General features: G+C 36.5%; 1 protein-coding gene across 2 annotated transcripts in view; it reads right to left on the reverse strand.

Annotated features, from left to right (window-relative positions):
• LOC139122056 (serine-rich adhesin for platelets-like) overlaps positions 1-24237 on the reverse strand; it is a 51260-nt gene extending 27023 nt beyond the window's left edge. Inside the window, exon 1 of one of the 2 annotated variants that reach the window (XM_070687433.1) lies at positions 24016-24237. The gene's annotated coding sequence lies outside the window, so the exon portion shown is untranslated. Of the gene's footprint in view, positions 1-5560; positions 5728-24015 lie in introns of those variants that run through there. The other variant, XM_070687432.1, reaches the window with a different exon arrangement.
• Between the last annotated feature and the right edge of the window lie 223 nt (positions 24238-24460).

The following is a 24460-nucleotide window of genomic DNA, read 5'->3' on the forward strand; positions in this document are numbered from 1 at the left end:
ATATCATCAAATAAACGCTAAAAGCTTCAAAACGTCAAAATCGCACAAGACTGAGAAACAAGACAGCGTCGGTTTGATTTTTCAAAGTCCTTGCCAGGAGCTGGTCCTTGCAAAACAACGCTAACTTGTTATATGCGCATGCGCATATTAAGGGGAGACCCATTTGATTTCGGGGGGGTATGCAGGAAGTGGGTATGGGAACTTTTTTGTCAGAGAGACAGCATTTTTTAATTTCAACTGTCACACCTGCATCAATTTTTTTTATCAAATGGAGTAGCAGTGCAATTTTTCAAATTTAAGCCAGTGTTTCACATATCACAGGATGGTTTTATATATTCATTTTACATTCCAACGAATGAAAACAAAATGGAAAGTCTAGTATATATACAACTTTAAATTATAGAACACTTTTTTGGCAAATCAACAGTGATCAGTACTATACCTGCTTTTCTTTATAACAGTCAATTCCTTTTAAGTTCTCAGGGAGATGTTATCTTTTGTGGTCAGAGAAACAAGGCTCACACATTGTATTTCATTATATTTGTTGTTCCTCAATTTTTCTTTGACAACTTGTAATCTTTCTAACATATTTATGTTGAGAGAATAATATATTGGTTTTTACACTAGTTTATTGACTCCTGTCTTGTGTTTTAAATTTTCACAATGTACAGAAGTCAAATAGTCCCATCTAGATATTGCCTGTACCATTGAGATATTGCAACAGAAATCCTGAAACATGATTTCTTGGGTCAGAAAAGGGAAGGAAAACATCGAGTGCACTGAGGTGTAAAGTAGTGAATGCTTATATCATAAGTGCTGGGAAAAAAAAACACATGAGAATTGCTTGTGGTAAAAACATTTGCGCTGCCTATGGCAGCATGCTAGCAAAGAACACATGAGAATGAAGTTTCCAAAATTTTGCTCATTTCAACTGCATTATGACAATTCCTTTTTTATTTCTGTCTGTTATGAGAATTTTTTTTCTCAAGCCATTACAGGCTTATTTTTTCTTTTATTTCACCTGGTGACAATTTTTTTTTCTCAAAATCCTCCATACCCCCCCCCCCCCGAAATCAAGTGGTTCTCCCTTAAGTGAGTCCCTGACCTATGCGGGCCAGTGGATTACTTCCTCAGTAGAACTGATATGCCTGCCGGTACCATCATTCTTCAGTCGATCAAAGGCGCCTTTCGTACCAAAAAATACACGACAGCCGCAAAAGTGCATCACTGTCAACTTCATAACTATAGAACATATTGAAATACACAGTGAAACGTTCAAAAAGTAAAAAATGTGCCCAGACCGAGAAACAAGATGGCGTCCGATTCGATTCTTCAACTCAGATTTTGTCCTAGAGTTGTGCGCATGCGCAGACGGTAGCTTTAACGAAAGCGAGTCAAAATCAAGTAAATATAAAATAAAAATGGATAAAAATATTGTTTAAAAATAATACAAGGCATGTATCACCAAATTTTGAACATTTCTGACGGCATTTCAACTATACGAACACCCATGCCAAATATCACAATAATCAAATCAGTGGTTTTGAGGAAAAATTGAAAATAGTGTTTTCACAAAAAAGCTAAAAAGTGACTTTAAAATGATTCAATCAAAAAAAGAAAAAAGACCGTTTGAGATACATGCCAAAGTGACCACCAGACCAAATTTCAGAAAAAGTTACTGAAGCGTTTCTGAGATACCTGCGTCCACAGCATACGGCCCACTGTATGCAACAACAGAGGCCGCGTCATCACATTAGTACTTTGGGCCAAAGGCCCAAAGGACTAAAAATTAATGTCTAAGTGGCACTTGCTTTGAAATGGTTCTTGTTTGATCATACTGAAAAACAGGTTGACATGTATTGTATACAAGACTGTGGGTCATACTACCATACTGTCCTTGTGCAAGAAAGGAGTTCAGGAATCATGTCTGACTAAAAGCTTCACATATGAAAACATTCACAACGATGGCTACTCATACACCAGACTGGATTGAAACCGGGCACTGTATTTGTAACAAATTTGATGTGACCAGCCAAGTCATGATTAAATTGAAATCATGAATGTCTGAAATAATGAAATAATCTGAAGTAATGGCTCTTGATATAAAAAAGTAGTAATACAAGTTAGAAAAGCCATTAAGTGCCCATACAGGATCATATTGTGAATTAAGTTCATGCACATTTGTGGATCATTGTGACCCCTTTGAATGAAATTGATTCCCAGATGTCTGAGAAATGACTGAGGATGCACACATACTCACAGAATCAATCACTAGCAGCTAGCCTATTTGCAGGGATTGAAGATCTACATGCGTTATTTTGGAGAGAGACGGATACCTTACAATGAGAGTATTTCTGATAAATGACCTTCAATATCTATCTGATGAGTATACCAAATTTTATGTCCAAAATTTGAATTATGTGCACCAGGAAAACAGTTGAACAGAGTGAAATGCTATGCACAAAAATAGTTCTCAACCAGCAAGTAGTCTAACATATCATTCCCATGAGCCTCTAGTGTAGTGACATTATGCCTTATGTTCAGCTGTACATTTTTATGGTGAAGTGTCAAAACTTGGCTTTCCTCCATTGAATATAATAATTTTGATGTTACAGTTCTTTTCCACGTCAATTCAAACAACCAACTCTATCTACAGTTTTGTGAAAATGAAATACAGTGTGCCCATCTTTGTAAGAGTATTATTGAATTATTTACTAGTTTTCTTGCTAGATCATGTCTGCAAAAAAGTTAATTTTCATAATGTCTCTACACAAGAGGCTCATGGAATGGTCATTAGACCTCATGTACCGGTTGAGAATAATTTGACTGCAAATTCCATATCACTCTGTTCAACTGTCTTTTCCTGGTGCACATACAGTAGTCAAATTTGGACAAAAATTTGGTATCACAGCATCAGCATGATGTTCACATGTAATGTATTGTACGTGTTAATAGCCAGACATTGATTTGTCAGTCTCTCAGAGAGATTGACGATTTGATTGATGCACATTAGGTTTACTGTATGCAAACACATGTTTGTATTTGCTTGTACACGACAAATTTTGCACCTTCATGGGTTTTGACCTATTTGAACTGATAGTGACAGATGAACACGGCAGGAAATGGTGAACTGGGCTTATTCTTCTACTACAATATATCTGCAATGATCACAGGAAATGGATATTTCCTATTGCCATGGGTATTAACTTATAATATTGAACACATAACAACAAGGTGTGTGGATATAAAGTGCATCATGGTAACTTCATTGAAAGGTTAAGAGATGCTCTTCTAGTACTGGTATGTCACAGATGTGGTTTCAGATAGCAAGTGGCAATTTCTGTGTCATAACATAACTATCATTAAATTATGGTTACAAGTAACTTTCTTTTAATATTCATCATCAAGTGTACCTACAGAGATGGCACCTATGTTGTTATTAAGAAAAATAAAGTTACTGTAAATACAGACCCGAGGCATAAAGCTTACTTTGACTGCATCAAACTGCAGGATTGACAGAACATATTTAAAAAGTAACTTATCAATGGCCCATATCAATTTGCTATAAACAGAAAACCAGATATAATTTACAAATATAATAATGAAATCACTTAATACAGTTCAATGAACAATGATGTAACGTGGATTATAACTCTGATCTTTTCTACAGTGTTCACCAGTGTTTTCAGTAAAGTTGTTTTAATTGCTATTGCAGGTCCATCGTTTCATCCCTGCAGGTTTCATCTGACATTTGATCTAAAAAGACTCTCCCCTCTACCTCGACTTTTCTCTTGACATGATCATACACTGGCAGAACAGCCGTAATATGTAGGTTTGATCTGTTTTGTTTTTTGTTTGTTTGTTTGTTTTTTTTTGGGGGGGGTGATAAAAGCTACTAAGAGGTTCTAGATTAAAATATTAAACAACTGTCATTTTTGTACGTATGTAACCATGAGTACACAGAGTATGAAGTGTCCTGAAAGCCTTGCCAAAGGTTTGATCATAGTATGGTTTGATTTACATGTATACACAGAATATGCAGACCTGTGCTGATGCTTAGTTTGACAGACTGCTGTTTTCATGGTAAAATGGAGAAGTGCACTTGTATTCACCAGTGACAATGTGAACTACATGTAATTCCCTAGTCTAATTACATCTTCACTGTCTTGCTATCCCTGATCCAAGCCCCCAGGACAGCAGATTCATTTGTGTATGGGTGCACGGTAGTTACGCCATCCAAAAACTACTATGATGCCTATACCCATGTAAGAGATGGCGGAACAACAATAATTACCTGCCAAGTTCATATTTCACCGTTAGGTCAAGTTAAAACTTAGTGATAACATGTCCCATGTGGTGCCTTGAAGATTTTAAGGTCCCTGAAGACAGAGCAGCTGAACTACTGTAAACATGATTTTACAAATTAAAGTTGCTGTAACATACCAAGCCAAGTGGGTGACAATACATATGGATTTGGCACAATACCGCTTTTTACTCACTGGGCAGATGGGGAAATGACACTGTCTGGCAGGTGAAGGGATATTACAACTGAGTTGTCCAGTCTGGAGAAGAGAAACAAACTGCCATGATATCCGTCACTCTTTTCACACTGCACAGCGTGTATCGAGAGTGCATGGCATACACCATAGACATCTCCGTCTAGACTACTGTCTGTGCAACCACAGATACACAGGTCACAAGTGCCTGTTCTGGAAGATTCGGTCATCGTGTCAAGGACTACACAGCTCTCTGATCGGTCAGCAGAGCTGCAGGGGATATCCTACACTTCGTGGAAACACATACACTTCGTGGAAATTCGGGGGATTTCGCTGATTTTGTGTTCTAGTTACTATGAAGGGAAAGCAATAAGATTTGGATCTTGTTTTGTATGGGTCAATTTTACGAACGATAGGAGCGACGCCGCATCCCGGCTTTCATTGCTTTATATAATGCGTTTAGGAAGTTCGACACGGTGACGTATTGCATTTACATGCGGGAGATCCCCCGTTGACAACAATGGCCAAGGAATCGATAGCAGATTTACTGAACAATCTCGCTGAAAGTGTTCAATAGACAATCATTTAAAGTGTTATTATACAGGGATCTATCATGGTGGCGGTCAGGGACATTATTTGACTGCGGTATAACTGATTACACGGCAAAAACTGTTTCTAATTCTTAGCTCCGAGTATCACGCAATAACCATAACGGTTGCTGCTACCGTCGTACCGACACAGTACCTCCAGCGCGGCAAAGATTGCAACATTTTGTAAACAGTCTACTTGAATGGTATATTTAATCCACTGTCTTTGATTTAACTTGAGATAATTTATAATCTGTTAGTATCCATGGGTAAGATTCTTACGATGTTGTAAACAAGAGAAAAACTCCTCTGAATCGTCACCCGACGGTCTTTATGCGAGCCATTTTGCCAGCAGTTCACTCGTAGCCTATTAACCATGGCGAAGGTTCAAAGTCCGATGATGCATGGCTGCTGCTCTGTAATGAAAACCACCTCAAGTGTAACTGTGCTTTTTTAATAGAAAATCTGGCTACTTACACGTTCCTCGAAGGTCCAAGCCTTAGTTTTATAATCTAGATCATATACAAACTTGTGATCATTTCCAACAGATTCCTTCAGTGGGAGTGCAAGGCGTCAATTTTCAGTAATCCCCGCGCGTAGACTTCACTAGACGCACAGGCTTACGTCGGTAAATGCTGTGTACGTAATGTGACCCCGTGACCTCTGTAACGACGTCTGTATCATACGCGTACATGTACAATAACGGAAGACGTAAGGACCGTTTCGTTTTTTAACGGGCCTGGGGGGGGGGCCGGCAAATCTTGTCGCCGGTGTTTCAAAAAAATATGACCCCCCTGCATTTTTCGCGAAAAAAATGATGACCCCCCCCTTTGTCAGACGAAAAAATTTGATGACCCCCCCCCCCTCCGAAAAATAACCAAAACCCATATGTCAAATTTACCCGCACGGTTTGGATTTGAACTCCGGTACGCGGCGCACTTTATTCTGTAGCAGAGATGCCAGTGCACAAACTTCTCAGCCACATCCATGCAAACGTCTGTTAATTAGGACGACTGTAAGGCAATTTTTAACTTCATTTCCATAGACAACTTATGTCCATGGACATTGTATGAAGTAAACTTTATTGGAGTGGTTCGCCAAAGGCAGCCCTCCGGTTAAGAGGGTCATGGGCCATTACGTAAAGTCAACTTTTATTCTAGTGGGCAACCAAGGTGGCCCGCTGGTAAAAGAGGGTCGATCATGGCCATTGCACGAAGTAAACTTTACTGAACAGGGCCGCTGAAGGCGTCCGGCCGTTAAGATGGTCATGGGGTATTACAATAAAGTCAATTTATTGTAGTGGGCCGCCGCAGGCGGCCCGCCGGTAAAGAGGGTCGATCATGGCCATTGCATGAGGTAACCCTAATTGGAGTGGGCCGCAAAGGCGTCTGCCCGTTAAGAGGGTCATGGGTAATACATAAAGTATATTTATTGTATGGGCCGCCGAGGGCGGCCCGCCGGTAAAGAGGGTCGATCATGGCCATGGCATAAAGTGAACTTTATTGTAGGTATTATGTTTTTGAAAATGTGGTGACCCCCCCTTTCCTACCAGTGAAAAAGTGATGACCCCCCCTTTGCGGATTCCAAAATTATGATGACCCCCCCCCCCTGGATTTTGCCGGCCCCCCCCCCGGCTGTAAAAACTGAACGGTCCCTAAGGGACTAACATGAGATCGTACAAGGGGGCAGTCAACAGATTCGGTGTGGGAGACATCGTACCGGAGTAGTGAAAAAGCGAGACATGCAATATTTTCCTATCATTTTTCAACAGGTACACAATATCTAATTTGGTCAAATTTAGCAACTGTGTGCTTCGGGCTTTACAGTATTGATTTGAAGGCACACCAAACCAAATGGGAGGAAATCTCCCGATAAGGACATTTCTCCTCTTCGGGAGAAAATGACCCCCATACTAGATAAGGAGAAATTCTCCCGATACGGAGACTACTTTGACGGAATAGTTCTTCGAACTTTAGTAGACACAGGCGCATTAAAGTTCCTGCCTGTTCATAATCAAATATGAGAGTAGGTTTAGGGGCCTACTCATAGACGAGACAGTTGAGATCTGCTCCGACTAATGTCTATATTGTTCTGAAAAAGTTCTCAATTACTTTCTTTGCATATTTATCTAACTTTGCTGATATCATCTGTGGACAAGACATGCAGTGAATTGTCGCTTACATGAAATGTGTACTCGGGTCAGTCACAATCAGGGTGCTCTAGACAGATTTCGACATGTTACGCTCTAATATAAAAAATGTTGAGCAAAATTTAATGAAAGATTGTTCTTAATATGAAACAACCAGTAGAACCAAACAGGCCCCATCGAAAAAATGGAGTTTTTGTGATGATTTTGAGCTGAGCAGTGAAAAAAGTACCCTAAAAATGGGTCAAAATGGGCGTTACGCTGTTTCATCTGAAAAGCACATTTTGTAAACTCACTTTTTGAAACTGTTAGATTATTTTTTTCGATTATTCAGAATATTTAAAGTATCATATAGCATTCCTTCTTTCTTTTGCAAGTTATTTCATCTGAAGACATGGATTTGAATGGAAATGGCGTGATAACAAGTGAAATTTTTGTGTCGTTACGCTTTTTATATTTTGACAACAGCATTGATTTATCTCTCTATTATCACTTGGAAAACATTACCCTAGAATGTTTCCTAAAACATCTATTTGATTGGAAGACCAACTGTGATTAGTTGGTACTAAATGTTTATAGGGTCAACGTATTGATTATGAATGACAAATCATGATAGTTGCCCACATTTTTTGTCCCAAAATTTTGTAGTGTCCGTGACACCCTCATAACTTTCAGCCATATTCAGATAGTAGAGATCTGATGTCATTAGCCAAAGTGGCCCTGTTTGCCTTCCTTATGTGTTATAAAAATATAATCCATTTACCACTTGTATTGTTTCAGTATATCAAAAAGGGGCCAAATGTAGTGTCCGTGACAGCCGTAGTGTCCGTGACACCAAATCCATACATTACTTGTTACAGTGATTTAAGCTGGTAATTCTATTGTTTACCAGCTGAAGTTACATTTTTATAAGAGAGTAACTTAGTTTTTGAGTAAGACATCAAATGAAATATATTAAACCAGTGAAAGATGTTTTTTCTACCTTTTAAGATTGTAATGTTAAAAAACTGTCCTATGAAATAACGGTATAGGGGTTTAAAAAAGGAACAGAAATAGTGTTATCAGTTATTTCCCAATATAACTTTAAGATAGAAATGTTATTTATAGTGAAATTAAGGCATAACACTGAACAAACTAATTTACTTTCACATTAAACCACTTTCCATTTGCAACTGGCTTCATGTCACGGACACTACACCTAACAAGTGGTTAACCAGTTTTTACTGCATTTACATTTAAATTCACCTGACATCTGAAGTAAACTTCATAGACCATAATAAATCTTTTAAAAACAAAAGAAAATGTGTTTTTGAATTATATAAGGGGGGAAAGTGGTTGCAAATCTGACTATTTATGATGATGCTGCAGTAGTGTTAGCCCCAGTACAGATCTCTGTCAACAGTGATGCATATAAGGGGAGGGTTTATGTCCCTTCAAATTACTTTTCTGTTTTAACCCTTTGTTTGCATTATAAGGCTGTATTATTAGTGTTTGATGAAATTTCAATCGTGTGTTGGTTGTTAAGGGAAAGCTATGGTGAGACATAGTCGGATCTATCATGTGATGTCTATTGAATGCTGTGATCCTGAAATCTGTTTGGAAACCCAAGTGTGTGGTTTCTCCTCAGTCGCAAAGTTCTGTCTTTCTAAGTTGTTGGGTCAGATATTTTGTTGTTTTTGTTATACTTGTTGATGTTTTCACGTGTTATTGGCTTCAAATAACATCAATATTTCTATATTTTTATCTTGTGTTGAGATTATTGTTAACGTTTTGTCTCTTTTTGTGAACTTTGTTTTGACAAGTGTGTCTTTTATGTTCTTGTTTCTTTTTGTGGGTTATTATTGGGTGGTTTGGGAAAAGGATTTTTAATGTTTCGTCCTTTTCAAGTTCCTGCCAGTATTTTGCAAGACTTTCTTTCAAGTCTTTGGGCTATTCAACAATGAACTCTACCGCCAAATATGTGGCTGTTTAATGGGCTGAAATGCATTGCTTGGGATTGCCATGATTGCATTTCATAAACTGGAAATGGAAATCATCTCTGAATACCAAAATGTGATTCACTTTTGGAAAAGATTCAGAAATGACATTTTCATAATTTTTACTGGAACACAAAACCAACTGGCAGAGTTTAGCTATAGAATAAACAAAATGCACCCACATTTAAATTTACAGTTAAGAAATCACTAGAAAAAAATAACATTTCTCGACGTCAAAATTTTGAAGGGCCCAAGGCACAACCAAGAAAATATTTTGGATATTAAAACCCACACAAAACTAATTGGAACATTCCAATACCTGGACAGAGAATCATGTTACCCAAATCAAATTTTAAAGGACTAATTGAAGGTGAAATTCTCAGATACTTCTGTACATCCAATGACCCAAACGATTTCAAGGAGATAGTTGATTTCTTTACAAGCAAATTAATTTACAGAGAATACACGGAAAAAGAAATAACTAGAATTACAACAGAAATCAAACACAGGAATTGAACTCAACAAAAAGTACAAGAAAAATAAAGAAGGAAACAACAAATAATCTAATCTTCACAACAACATATAGGCCATAAACTAAAACAAAAGACTTGAAAGAAAGTCTTGCAAAATATTGGGAGGAACTTGAAAAGGACGAAACATTAAAAACCCTTTTCCCTGAACCCCCAATAACAGCCTACAAAAGAAACAAAACATAAAAGACACACTTGTCAAAAAATCAAAAACAAAATTCACAAAAAATCTCAACACAAGATAAAAATATGGAAATATTGGCTTTATTTTTAAGCCAATAACACATGAAAACGACAACAAGAACAAGCATATAAAAATCAAAATATCTGACACAGGATCACAGCATTCAAAAGACACCACATGCTAGATCCGACTATGTCTCGCCATAGCTTTCCATAAACAAACAACACAAGACTGAAATTTTATCAAACACAAATAATACAACCTTATAATGCAAACAAGGGGATAAAAGAGAAAAATAACATTACGGGACATAAATCCTCCCCTTATATACATCACTATTGACAAAGATCCGTAATGGAGCCCACACTACTGCAGTACCACCATAAATAGTCAGCTTTGCAACCTCTTTCCCCCTTATACACAATAGATGCAAGATACTTAAAATACTCAAGTCACCTACAAATATCACTATGAGTGGCAAGAGAGTATTATATTATACTCTTCATGACTTTAATTAGACTTCTGATATAGAGAATTTGTGTTTAATATCGTCTGTTAAAACTGGTAAAGAAGTTGCCCCTTTAATTATTCAAATGTGTAGTGTCCGTGACGCTACTGAAATACAGATCACAATAATATGTTGGAAACCAAATGTTCAGTAAATCATTTATTGTTCACTTTATAGTGTTAATAGGACAGTTTTGTATTGTTTAGCATTTTCTACATACCAGTTATCATTGTCTACATACCAGTTATCTCAAGAATTTTTGCATTCAGTGTTGTATTTCTGATAAAATTTTCTGGTTATTGAAAAATACCAGTACTACAAATATTCTTTATGTCAAACTTCCTTAATAATATGTTTTTGATTTGTTTGTAATCAATTCTTGTCATAATTTTACTGTTTTTACAGGTTTACTGGTTATAATAAACAATAGTTTATTTCACACACATATTCCTGAATGTGTAGTGTCCGTGACGCTTTTACCATACTACAAAAATGACTAGAAAACTAACAAAAAATGAGCAAAATTTTGCTGCAAATACTATTAATGTTTTCTAAAGACTTCAACAATTGCAGTAAAAAATAATTTAAATGTACTAAAGGGCAAATCTGTAAACTAGAGGAATCATAAGCTCATGGGGAGAAAAAAATGAAAAATTTTTTTTTTCGTAACAAATCATTTTGCAGAAATCATGCAAAGCTGGGTAAAATCCTGATACATTCACCTTATTTTCTACAACAGATGTATATATTTTCTGGTTAAACTTTTAAAAAGAATATTTGTACAAATGTTGTATAGTCTACTATGTTATTTCTCCATCAACTCATAATATTTTGTAGTGTCCGTGACGGTGTGTCAACACAATAAAGAACTGGTTGCCATGGAAATACTGAGAAAGTTTGGTTCACAACTTTTCAAGCAAATATGTACCAAACCTTAAGCTTTGTGAATTTAGTAAATTTAGATATATGTCTACAAGATGAAATTTTGACAAAAGTGAAACACTCTAGAGCACCCTGATTGTGACTGAGCCGACTAGCTGCGTGGATCAACTCCATTTGTAAGCTTACCAGTTTTACGTCAAAGTCATCTCCGGGATATGAACAATTTTCAAACATTTAAGCATATGGGACAAAATCTTTCGATCGAAATATATTATAGTGAAATTTTTAATCGGGACAACTGAAATAAAATACAACATCTCAAGGTTGTTTCCCGATCAGGACATGCAATAATCGGGGAATTTTCTCCCGTGTAGTCTAGCATAGTCCAGCATGCATTGCTGTTGTACTGTTTTGAAGTTCAAAGCAATAAGTAAACGGTAAATGTTGGGACTGGGACTTATGCAATTAATATTTATACACAGTTAATCCATTTCTTTTAGCTCAGACTGGAACGTCTGAGTAGGTCGATATTCAGTAAATGGCTCAGAGAGTTACTATTGCAAAAGTACTGAATGGTTCTGCGTCTCAAACTTTACAGACATGTTTTAACACGCGCTATTGGCAGGACCTTTTAGCATGGTCTTTGAGTCGAGTTACCTGTCTAGGCTCGCAATGCTCATAGTAAAGAGATGTCGATCGTGAGCATCAATATTACTGAACATAAACGGTAAAAACTAAGCTTCTAAATCTCTACCCATTGCTCAGCTGTACTCTCTCTACTTCTATCGAGAAAGTCTACGACTTGAACAGTTATAAGTCTACATATTATTATGAATGAATGACTGGTAAAGCTTTTATTAGGTCCCCTAAATACGAATACGTCGGAAAATATTAAAGGATAGGAAATATTGTCAAAACAGGATGAGATGATCTTTCAACTTGATGCTTAGGTCAACGTCAACCTCAGGTCGTTTATAATAACGTACAGATTGTTACTTCAATATTCGTAGTGTGAAAAAAGGCTTTAAAGAGAATCACAGAAAGTAAGATCTGTTGGTAATCGTTACTATCGGTCAAGTGGGTTATTCCTATAGGTCAACTTTAAATATCCGAAATCACGAGGGAGGGGATGAGGAAGGCGTTACACGGTATATAAATATGACTACTTGTCACTTGACAGCCGGTAAACGGTAAATGTTGGGACGTGAAACACTCTGTAATGGCCTTCAGACACATTTTCAGAAGATTTAATTTGAACTACATGTTTTTACTTTTTATTAAAAGCCTTGGTCAGATAGTGCGGTCAAGTTGAAAGGGCGCTGAATTTAGGCCTATACTAATATATTACAATTTCTTAAGGCAGATGAAGTGCTGATCTTTCGTTCTGCTGTTTTTTAACATTTCAGTATCTCTATTAAGTAATGATAGCCTTGAAGGGTCGTGTTACTGCTGTTTTACTTGACAATGTATAAGGCCCATTTCACTCGATCTTCGCCGTTCGTAATTTTACACTGATCGATGCAGAGTCTATTCTCATCTGTTCGAATTTCCATATTGAAGTCAAATATATCCTAGGTTATTTTCGATATGCCACCTGGTGGACTACCGGATGTATACTTAGGGAAAATGAGGGCAACCCATTCTACTGTAAGTTGTTTTCCAAAACACACGAACCATGACACTGGTATGTTGTAGAGATATTATAGAAATAACGGGCGACGCGCTGACCATTAACGTTTATTTGTGGGCAAGGGCGAGAGGAAAGCCAAAAATTAACGGGCTAGGCTTGCCGACTTTCCTCGAGCCCGCGCCCACAAATAAACGTTAATGGTCAGAGCGGAGTCTGTTATAACCATTATATTACAGCGAACCCAAGAAAACCGTCAAAATTTCCGAAAATTTCAGGAGCGAACGACAACTGGGCCCCAGAAACTGAGCAATACGCGACGCACTGTCACGCGCACTGTAAAAAATTGGCAAATCCGGAGATGTTTTCAGAAAAAAGTATCTCAACTTGACCTACAAGTGCTCCCATTTTATTTTGTGATTGATTATGATTTACGTTCGAGCTGTAAAGTTACGATACTTTGAGTTGTTAATCTTATTATTCATATTCACGGGCATGTAAGCAAACCATTACTGTGTATTTGTGGTCAGTCACGTGGTTCAGCTCGACCAATCAAAATGCGACGGGCAGGGCATGGTAATATAATTACATGTAACGCCACTGAAATTTTTATAGTACATAGTAAGTATGTAAATATATTATCACAGAAAGATTATATAATATCAGTATTTATATTTTTTAGATGAATATGATCGGACGAGTTTCTATTATTTTTAATTCATTTTTGTTGTATGAGATCAGAGATATAAAACTCCACTTTTTGGAGATGATGACACAATAGCGCAATATGCATTCGAAGTTCTTGGGCATTAGTCTGGGAACGGCGTTCGAATCTTCGCCTATTACATAAAATATACAGTTCTGTTGAAGCATATTTTAACAGTACAGATTATAATTCTCACAAGATTTGCACAAAAAGTAATTTCATTTTTCACAATTCCTGTTTACTTTTTGTAGTCATAATTTTTCACAAATGTCACTGTCCGTTTACTTTTAACAACTACTAACAACTGACGTTTTGGTCTTAAAATTGGCCTGAGCTTATCCCGCTATTTTACGTTTGATTGTAAAATGTTTCCACTGTTAGTCATTGGAATAGGTTCAAGGTGCAACATATTGCTACCAGAGAAATTCCGGATCTCCTACAGAGCGTATCCCTTTTCTTTGGCTATACGGACATAACAAATTGATGTGATAGACTGGGACAAAGCCACGATTACCAGCTTCCCCACTTTGAACATGAGGACAGGCTAAATTTCATCGTGGGAGAGTTAAGTATTAACACAGAATACATATCATACGTGGTGACACATTTCTTTTTCTAAAATGAGCAAGTATTCGAATGCAATGCCACTCCTTGCTACACATTTTAAACGATGTCAAAATTCAAAATATAAGTTGTAGAGTTTAATAACACAGGATTCTGATGAAGGAAATGTTCTACCCAAACTCCTCATTTGGGGTTTCTTGCATTTCTTTTTTGCCGAGTCCTTTACAATTTGATTATAAAAAACACAACAATGAAATAATGTTTAACACTTGTAAATACTTTAGTGCTTTATTTTCCCTTACTTTGTTCGCCACACAATCGACATGAGTGATGCACTCAATCATAAATATCAAAACAGCTTTTGAGGTGATCATGCGAACTACAATTTACTTGTCATTGAACACGTTCGAAAACAATCAATGACAGTGCGATGGTGTGGTCACTGTCCGTTGACGATGGTAACTCAAGAAAGTTATGTCAATCAGGTCACTGAAAGCAGGTTATTTTTTATCACAGTAAAACGTAATTATGTATTCTGTGTTACCTAACTCTCTCATTGTTGTATAATTATACTAATGACCATGTAGATATAATGTTAGACTCTCCTAGAATGGATTCAGCTCTAGATACCTCGCAGCATAGTGAATCAGACGTGAATTTAATCCCATAATAGTTGTTAGCCAGTGAGACTTTCTGGGTCATCTGTTGACATGCAACTTTGGACTAAGTCTTGTCTTTACACCCTTTATGTGCTTCAACTAGTAAAGTGGAGTATAAATTGCCGGGTGCTACGCTGTGCTCAGTAAAGTATACTAAGTCTTGTCTTTACACCGTTTATAATTTTCTGCAGGCCCATTATTGTAAACCCAGTACCTTACCTTAAAGCAACTGTTGTAGTTGTTTGTTATTAAGTCATTTTGTTGCCAAAGGAATCGCTCATTTCATTTGCACTCTCCTTTCTGTCATAACAACAGGATAGACTATACTTATTTTTGTATGTAATTAAAACATCTGGTGTTGACAGTGACTGTCAAGGCATTCATCAGTTGTCCTTGTTTTTGGTGTTTCCCTGGATGACGCATCAAATCAATCTGCTCTTAGCTCATACCATATGCAAAACGTAGGGCCAAAGTCCCTGAAGCTACTATAGACATGGATACAAAATTAAGTGTTTCCTGACTGTATGAAATTATCTCACTTAGGTCATCCTAGGGACTTATAAACCAAATATTAAAGCTGTCTGACCAGCGGTTTTGAAAGAACAAGCAACTCAACAGTTGACAGAGCTCTGCTGTATTATGTAGAGAATAACCTTTTGTGACACATGTATTGATGAAGAAGGTGGATATCTTTGATTAACATTGTAAGTGAGTTCTGTTGAATAAGTTGAGACTGTACATACTCAGAGAAAGCACACTGAAGAGACAAATGTTTGAAACTTAAGAAGTTCAAGGTCATCAAAAGCATTATAAGGAATCATGTAGCTTTCATTGCACTGTTTACACAGATTGCATAATTGCTATAAATAGCACATGAGGAATCTTACAGCCCAGCTTTACCATAAAAACCCTATCACTTTGACCACTCTTTTAATTGACCACTCTATTTTTTTTCCTCAAAAAGTAATTTTATTTTATCCTTACCAAGTCAACCATAAATGGAAATTAGAACTTTCTCTATCTCTATCTCTATTGACTATTTTGAGCAATTTCTTTTAGATAACATACAGGGCACAATAAATGACGGTTCAGAATATGTCAAAGTTGGATTCAGGAAAGTTGCTTTACATGTTTTAATCTCCAAGATGGTAAGCATTTCACTATGAACTGTCAAAAAAAGTTGAACTTTCTGATAATCTACACTAAAATTATTTTGGCTTTGATGATTTCCTAATTAATTCAATTATTTAAAATCATATTAATTATTTTTTTCTGGGTGAATTGATAGGGTTTATACAGTACAAGAATTACATACAATGTAAGTCAAATTTTGACCAAAATGACAAAAAAATTCCTTAAAAATACATATTTGCATATTTCATCACAATTTGAACAAATCTAAGTTGGGTTACCCCTAGGGACCTGTATACCAAATAACAAAGCTGTCTGACCAGCGGTTATGAAGAAGAAGATTTTTTACCAAAAACACCTTTTTTGGCATTAATTTGCCTATTTTCAACAATATCAAAAAATTGAAAAAAGTCGTTTCTCAAAATCATATTTTTCATCTACACAACAAATATCAAACCAGTAAGTACTGCGGTTCTCAAGATATTTGAGTGGACGGACGCCTCACAAACGGACATACATACATACATACATACATACATACATACATACATACATACATACAGACTGACAACGGACGCCGGACGGATACCCATCCCAATAGCTTCTATAGACTATAGTCTATAGTAGCTAATAAACTAGAATTGATGATCTGATATTTTAATTAACAACTATGCGTATTCTGCTATGATACAAACATATGCCGTTGTCTTTTGTCAATGTATATGAAAAAAAAAACTTTTTTGAATTGACGTTTGTTGTTGTACTTGTTAATGTCGCATTTGGTGTTCCATTAATACGGAGTCAATGGCCGCTGTGACTTAACTTTGATGTATGATATCAAAACAGTCTTTGAGAAATGGGTTAGCTCAATAGAAGTTTAAGTCGAGGATTATTCGTTAGTCCTATGAAGTTTGTTACCGAGATATTTTATCTCACACAAAGGTTTATGCACCAGTGGTCATACGACCAGCAAAATTATTGATTAAAACAAGAAGATCTCAATGACACAAGTCGATATGAATACAAACCATATTTGCTACAAATGCACACAAAGGCTAATTACGTTTTACGAGGATGTGTATGGAGTTTGGACGCAAATTAACATATGTTTGAATGATATTAGAATAAGGAAGGTAAGAAACATGAGAATTTCACGTGATGGGTTTTCAACGTGTCACAGTGACATTTGAATATTAATTGTGATATGTAAATTTAAAATCAATATCTGTATTGATGTTTATTATTGGATGTATTGTTTTATCTTTAATTCACATCTATTGTATAATCAAAGCTACGCCTTAAATATAACGTTTAAATCCTATTCTAAACAATACGAGGGAGGAAATACGAAGGGGGAATACAACGGGCAGGGCAGAAGGACAGAATGACGAACGAGTAACCAATGACATTTAGACAATGGGAGAAGCTTATCTCGGGAGACGGCACCTGTCAAGCTGGTCTATATAATATAATTTAATATAATATAGTCTACGCAGTATAAACGTACTTTGAAGATTCCTAGTACCTCTTAATAGTTCATAAAGAAAATCGACGAAACATAGCCAACCGAACAAGCGAACAGTAACAAGTTCTTGACTCTTTCGGCACAGAATTCCCCCATCTATTCGACTTTTTGCTGCAGTTGGCACTGACGTTACATGAAGACACAGTTAATAACGTGCTATAAGCCTTCCCTTGCTGTTTAGGCACATAGAACGCCGTGACCGTAAGTTATAATAAATGTGAAAATCAAACTAGTCATAAGATCGTTTTTGAAAGACATTCAAAACCTTGGGTATATCAAGCCACTTCAATATTTATGGTGTGTAGGCTATTTCAAGAAAATTTATTTGTTTCCTACATCACTTTGTTGTTCACATCTGCTCTTTAAAACACCCTATTCTTAGCATGTATATTTATATCAATTGTCAAGCATTTATGAAAGCATAGTTTAAGCTAATTTTGTATTATAAGAAAATTATTCATAAGCTTAGTTTCCTCATAGAATACAATGTATAGTGAATTAATATTTCAGAGAATTTCCAAAATCAAATTTCTTGCACACACACATGCACTTGTTACCACGCTAGTATAATCAAGTACATTGATATCAATAATCAAGAGTCTATAAATACACATATTTAGCTAGTTTTGTATTGGAAACAAGTTATTCATAGTTTCCTTGTAGACCACAATGTATAGTGAATTAACATTTCAGTGAAATTCAAAAATCAAATTTCTTGCACACATTAACCACCCATGTCTAATCAAGTACATTAATATCAATTATCAAATGTCTATTAGCTAGTTCTATATTAGAAAAAAATTGTTCATAGATTACTCATAGACAACATTATACATAGTGAATCAACATTTCAGTGAAATTCAAAAATCAAATTTCTTGTTTAAATGTAAGCATATATAATTACAAAGTCCAAACATTTTTGCAAACACTTCATATAAGACCATAAATTTCAAAAATTTGAGCTATTTTCCCAGTATTCAAAGAATTATAAAAGTTGTATCGTGAACATGGCATTGCATTTATTTATTTTGGTTAACTTGGACATTTCAGTTTTGTGAATAGCAGTGCTCTTTTCTGCTTGTTGACACCTGTTCAGACAGAATAAAACCATGTTCATATTCTGTTCGATATACTTTTTGGTCAATGGTGTTGTTTTTTGCCATAACTCCATACAAACCTTTGCAAGATTTGAGCCCCCAATCATTGATTGTAAAATTTGACCCCCCTAAAAACAGTTTTGTAAAAGTTGACCCCCTTTCCCTTATAAATACGAATGCTCTCTAAGCCGAAATTTGTTTGTTCGGTAGAAAAGACCCCTTAGGCAGTGCAGTCCAGGATGTGTGGTTGAGTGATTCCTTTGACAACGTGTTTTTATCAGTGTGAGAGAAAGTGACTCATGTGCATGATATGTTCACTTGAATCTACAATTGCCCGAAGAAATTGATACATCTGTTGCCTGGTCGTAAAAAGTGGTTTCTTGCCTTCCAAGGTCATTGTTTTCGGTAGCTGTATTTGATGATTTACCCTCGCTTTGGGCTTGATTGCGTCTATCCTAGAGGAAATCCAAGTGCCCAAGCCAGATTCAACCTGATTTAACCTATGTCAATAACACGCTTGGATTGACTTCAGTTGGGATAATTACAGATCGTTGAATATTTGACCGTAAGATATGAGAATAAGGTATAATTTATGCCTCAAGTTGCCTTGTCGGCAGTCCTGCGGCAGTCCTATTCAGATTTGGTCAATCAACTCTAGTGTTCTTGTGCTTGAATAGGGATGGTCGAAAAAAGTGAATCAAGTCTACAAGTTTGCAACTCTATTGACGAAACTGAGCAAAATGATCACTGGTAAGTGTGTGATCGCTAGATTGAAAACCAGAACCTTTGGCAATAAACAGTGTTTATTTTTTGCCGATTACCAGTTCATGAGATTGTGTTAATTGTCAAGGTGAGCGAGAATGTCACAAATGGCACTGTCAATTTTATAGCAAAGATGTAACCCTAAATACTTCCAATTAATAACTGAAATGAAACTTTTGGTATAGTTAAATTTACCAGCAATCTACCTTTTAATCTCATTCAAAGTCTTTATAATAGATCAATGTCTGCCAATTTTTTATATTTCTGCTTCGAGCTTTGAAAGAAAAGTTAACAGCGTTTGTTTTTTATTGTATGTTTTGTCCTGGTTGTGAGTCATTTGTTTTAAGCTGGCTTTTTTGTTCTGTAACAATATTTTAAATGTTTTTACAAAAATCCTCCTGTAAGTGCAGATGTATATGGTTTTAAATAGTATCATATCTATGTTGGAGTAATAAATAAATAAATAAATAAATAAATAAATAAATGCATCTGATGGTCAAGAAGATCTCAATTAGAAGTTGATTTGTATACAAACCAGACACAAAATATGGGCAGCAAATTCACTGAGACGCTACTTATGATTTACGACGATATTTACAAAGTTTGGTCGAAAACAAGAAATATTTGAATTATATAAAGAATAATAAAGGTAGTCAGCACTCATGAAGGAACATGGGGATGGATTTGTACGATGTCAGAATGATTTAATAATATTTATTGTGACATGTACATTTTGAACAGCAAGAGCTGTTTTTATGTTTATGATGGAATGCATATTTTTATCTTTTACTATCGTAAGATCGAAGCCATGCCTATAACGATAACGTGTAAAACCATATTCTTAAAGAATACAAGAGAGGAATACAACGGACAGATAAGGAGGACAGAAAGACTAACAAGTAACTCAAGACATTTAGACAATGAGAGAAGCGCATCTTCGGCAGTGGCACCTGTGAAGCCTTTCTAACGAGAAATAAACTCTGAAAGTCCCGTGCAGTCAATACTTTGAAGATTCCGAGTGCCTCAAAGCTGGCCAACATGAGTCAACGAGTAAATCATCTAAAAAGCAGGAAAAACAAAAAAAAGTTCAACTGTAAGCATATGAAATACAGCAGAGTCGACAAAAGTTTGATCATAATACAACCATTGAATTGAGTTTACAACGGAGAATGCAGTGCTCCAAAGAAAGAAGAATAACCAAATGCCCCTTGAATTAGGCAACAAATCGGCGGATGTCCAAAACACTTGAAGTAGGTGCAGGTTTTGGTATGAGAAGCATAAAGTCAGAAGCATAGAGTCAATAATTAGATTCAGACTTGTTAACTGTGTGCGATGATGATACGGACTATGAGAAATCGAACAGGTAAATAATTGTTCTGTTATATATGGTCCTGGCCATTGATATGAGCCTTTGCCATAAATACGTCATTACTAGGGTAAAGTCATGTACGAAGGAATGGTAATTATTGTATGTAAATAACCACTGTACGTACACATTGTATGGTGTCTTTACTATCACCAGCACTTGACTCAAAAGAAGGGACAACACCTGGCAGTATGTAAAATCCATGTATAAGAAATAAATGGTTTTATCTTTGAAGACTATGAGCCTCTACACTGTTTCTGTAACCCGACGTCCTCTCGCATAGATATTCCCCGAAGGGAGACAGAGAGCAGTAATAGCAGTTGTTAGTTGCTTATGGTCTCACTGGTTATGCCATTGAAACATCACGTAAGTGTCTGGTCCTTTGAAGTCAAAGCCTTCTTATGCAACCAGTGTCACCTTCTCCTGAGCTCCACCACAACAGTGTTTCCTAATAAAGTATACTCCAAAAGAAAGAATTTTATAATGGTGTTGATGTATTCTTGTACTCCACACCTTAAATTGTTCCTAATGTCAACATATTGCTGTTGAGTACCTTTTACAAGTACTTCCAGATTCCAATCATACCGAATATTCCCCCTGTCTTAATACCAATAATATAGATAGTACAACAACACTTACACTAATGAATGGTTTGGTGCATGCACACGACACTTTTTGAGCAAAAGCTGACATTTTAGTTAAAGACATTTGTATTTGCATCAACTCACAAAATTTACAGATTTTGTCACCAATTATCTCACACCTAACTGTAGGTTTAAGAATGTTGCTATCAACATTCTATTGTTTTCTACTTTATACAGTTGTGATAACTGACATGGATACTTGGAACTACAGTGGTCCCTCCACGAAGTTGTATCGTTTCCCGACCTTAAGTGACTTCTTGTCTCCTTTTGGGTAATATATTGCTTTAGTAACTGCTGAAGTCATTAGCAATGGCCGGACGTTAAGCTTGGACCTTCAAACTTGTTGTTGAAAGAACGTTTCATCCTGATTTGACAACACTTGGATGGGAGCAATCTTCCTGCTCTTTGCTATTTTCTGATTTATCTTTACTTAGTAAAAGACGAATACAAAAGTCACGACAATATGCAAATTTGGAAAGTAATGTTTTTTCTAGGCAGGGAAATATGTCGCACTTTGCATTGCACTTACACAGAGATGTACATGACCTCCTGGCTTCTGTGAGAAGCCCAGTCCCTATGACAGGAGTGGACATCGTGTTGTAGACATCCGACCCTTTCTCGACATTGTTCCCCAGCCTGTCTTTCGCCTTGTTATGCGATGTATTAATTACTTTAATAAAGTTTGTGTGTTGTATGATAGCGAGTATATGTGCGAGTCCTGTATGAACTGTACGGGTTGTAGAAGGGTCATATTCAGAAAAATTGTAACAACTTAGCTCGGTTATTGAACCATTCTTTTCTAAGGATGGGGATTTAGTCGAGCGGATTTACTGTGATGCCTTCGCCAAGTGACTGGGTGCCGTACATGGTGATTTTGAATCCGATCGAAACTTTAATGAATTGTAACAGTGTAGTCTGTATTAAACTTCGCCAAAACCTCTAGCCTGTATGTGCATTATCACTGACACCATATGATTACCCGGGATAGCGACGACAATGACCAATTCACTCAGCCAAATTGCATAATTGTGTCTCCTGATTGTGAAGAGTTGCCAGGGCCTGTCCGTGAGTTCATCATGTTGGAGACTTGGTGGCCCAAGGTTTACCTCTAAGGAACACGTTAACCTTATCAAGTGTGGTATTCAAACAATTCAAATGATGGACCGAAGATGTCCTTTGAATCGTCCACTCATCTAGGACCAAATCTCTTCTGAGGCCCAGGCTTGGTAGATTCATAGCATATAGATGTATTTTTGATCTCCATATGCTATTGGCTGGTCTGTGTACACTCAGTCAGAAAATAGACAACAATCGCATGATCCAATGCCATGTTGTCCTTGAATGATAGATGCATAGTTGTACAAAACACATGGTTGCATTCATGATTATTTTTATTGATATCAGATTCTTCTGGCTAGAGTTAGAATACTTCAGACGGGGGTTCTAAGGCCCATCATACTTCATAGTTGTTCCTTGTATGTCCTTGTTTGCATTATCAACATCGCTGTCAATGGGCATTATTTTGACCTGCAAAATGTGGTTAGGCCTACTTGTCTCTCCGACCTTTATAAACGTCAGGTATTAATTTCCAAAAACATATTTTGGCAGGTACATACATTGATTAGTGAGGAAGTCCTTCTTTGGCTTGCAGGCTTGAAGTTGATCTTAACCGTGCAGAATTCACAGAGCAAGTCAAGCATGAGTGTTGAGGTTCTGAAATACTCTTGAAATAAACGCCGACGTGATCCCTAACAGTCTAACAAACTTTGTACCATCCGGTTTTTATACAAAATGATTCCATCCAGAGCATATAAGAACAATCTAGAACTTCTATTAAATGCTAATTACTTTTTAAAAAATATCTTCATATGTAGCAAACATGACCTTCTAGAAAGTTCTAAACATGACTAATTTCATTCAAGGTCATGGAGTAGAATGACCTTAAATATATGACCTTTAGAATGTTCTCCACTCAGGTCATGGGTGGGCGAGAAAGACCTACATAACATTTGGTATTCTAGCAAATTCTGCAAATCTGGGGCCGATCACTTGACGACATGACAAGTCTGTCTTGGTATTGCATTTATAGAAGTTTGTTTTCACGGGTGCCTGTTAAATGATTTTCAGTGCGACAAACTTGGTGTTCACGGAACATTTACCCTCCATAGGTTAAACTAAACTACCACAAGTCAAAGTTGAGTTCATTAGTTGGACATTGTAATCGTTTTACTTGCAAACTCAAATAAATCGTATAGGGGTATTTATGCTTCAACAATTGAAAATATTATATTGGATGTGAATCTTAACATATTGACATAAATCAGATCGACCGACTAGACTTAATTGCAAAGTATAGTATTCTCAAAATTTGAACAAAATTTCGACCAACTCCCCAGTCCGCCATTTTAATGCTTGGCCGTTATCTTTCGGATGCAAATTTATTGATGTACTTGTTCTTTGACCTACTGTTCATGAGCAATTCTCTATAATGAAGTCTAGAGCGACAAAATTGGACCACGTTTACCTAAGGCAAAGTGGTTACAACACTGTCAAATTGATTATCAAACAGTAAAACAGAACATTAATAGTCAGAAATTGCAGGAGTTTCAGAAAGAATTTACCTACCTTACATTAATATGGAAGACTGCCAGCAAGTGTACGTTTCTGATTCGTTCCCATTTTCCGTCGTTATATTGGTAATGAAGTGAAATAATAATCAGGAGAATATGTTACAAATGTGCCTTATATGAGAATGGTGAAGATATTGACTGTTAAAACCAGGCAATGTACATATAGGGTACGTCGGATACCACAATGCTGTTCAGCTGAAAATTCTAGAATGAAATCGGGTGACCCTATGAACTAGGGTTTACAGAGAAATCCTCTGTGTGTGGCAAATGCGTGGGTGGGAGGTCATAAGGAGTGGTGTAGCATAGATATATTGACATTTGTGTGGGTGGATGGTGTTGACTATTCAGGAATGTTCCTAGGTGCCAGTGTACAGAGAATGAACATTTACCTAAGCTAGCACGATGACGAAAACAAGTGCATTGAATGGCAGGTTAATGAA

This window comes from Ptychodera flava, chromosome 21, assembly GCF_041260155.1.
Source record: "Ptychodera flava strain L36383 chromosome 21, AS_Pfla_20210202, whole genome shotgun sequence".
NCBI lineage: Eukaryota > Metazoa > Hemichordata > Enteropneusta > Ptychoderidae > Ptychodera > Ptychodera flava.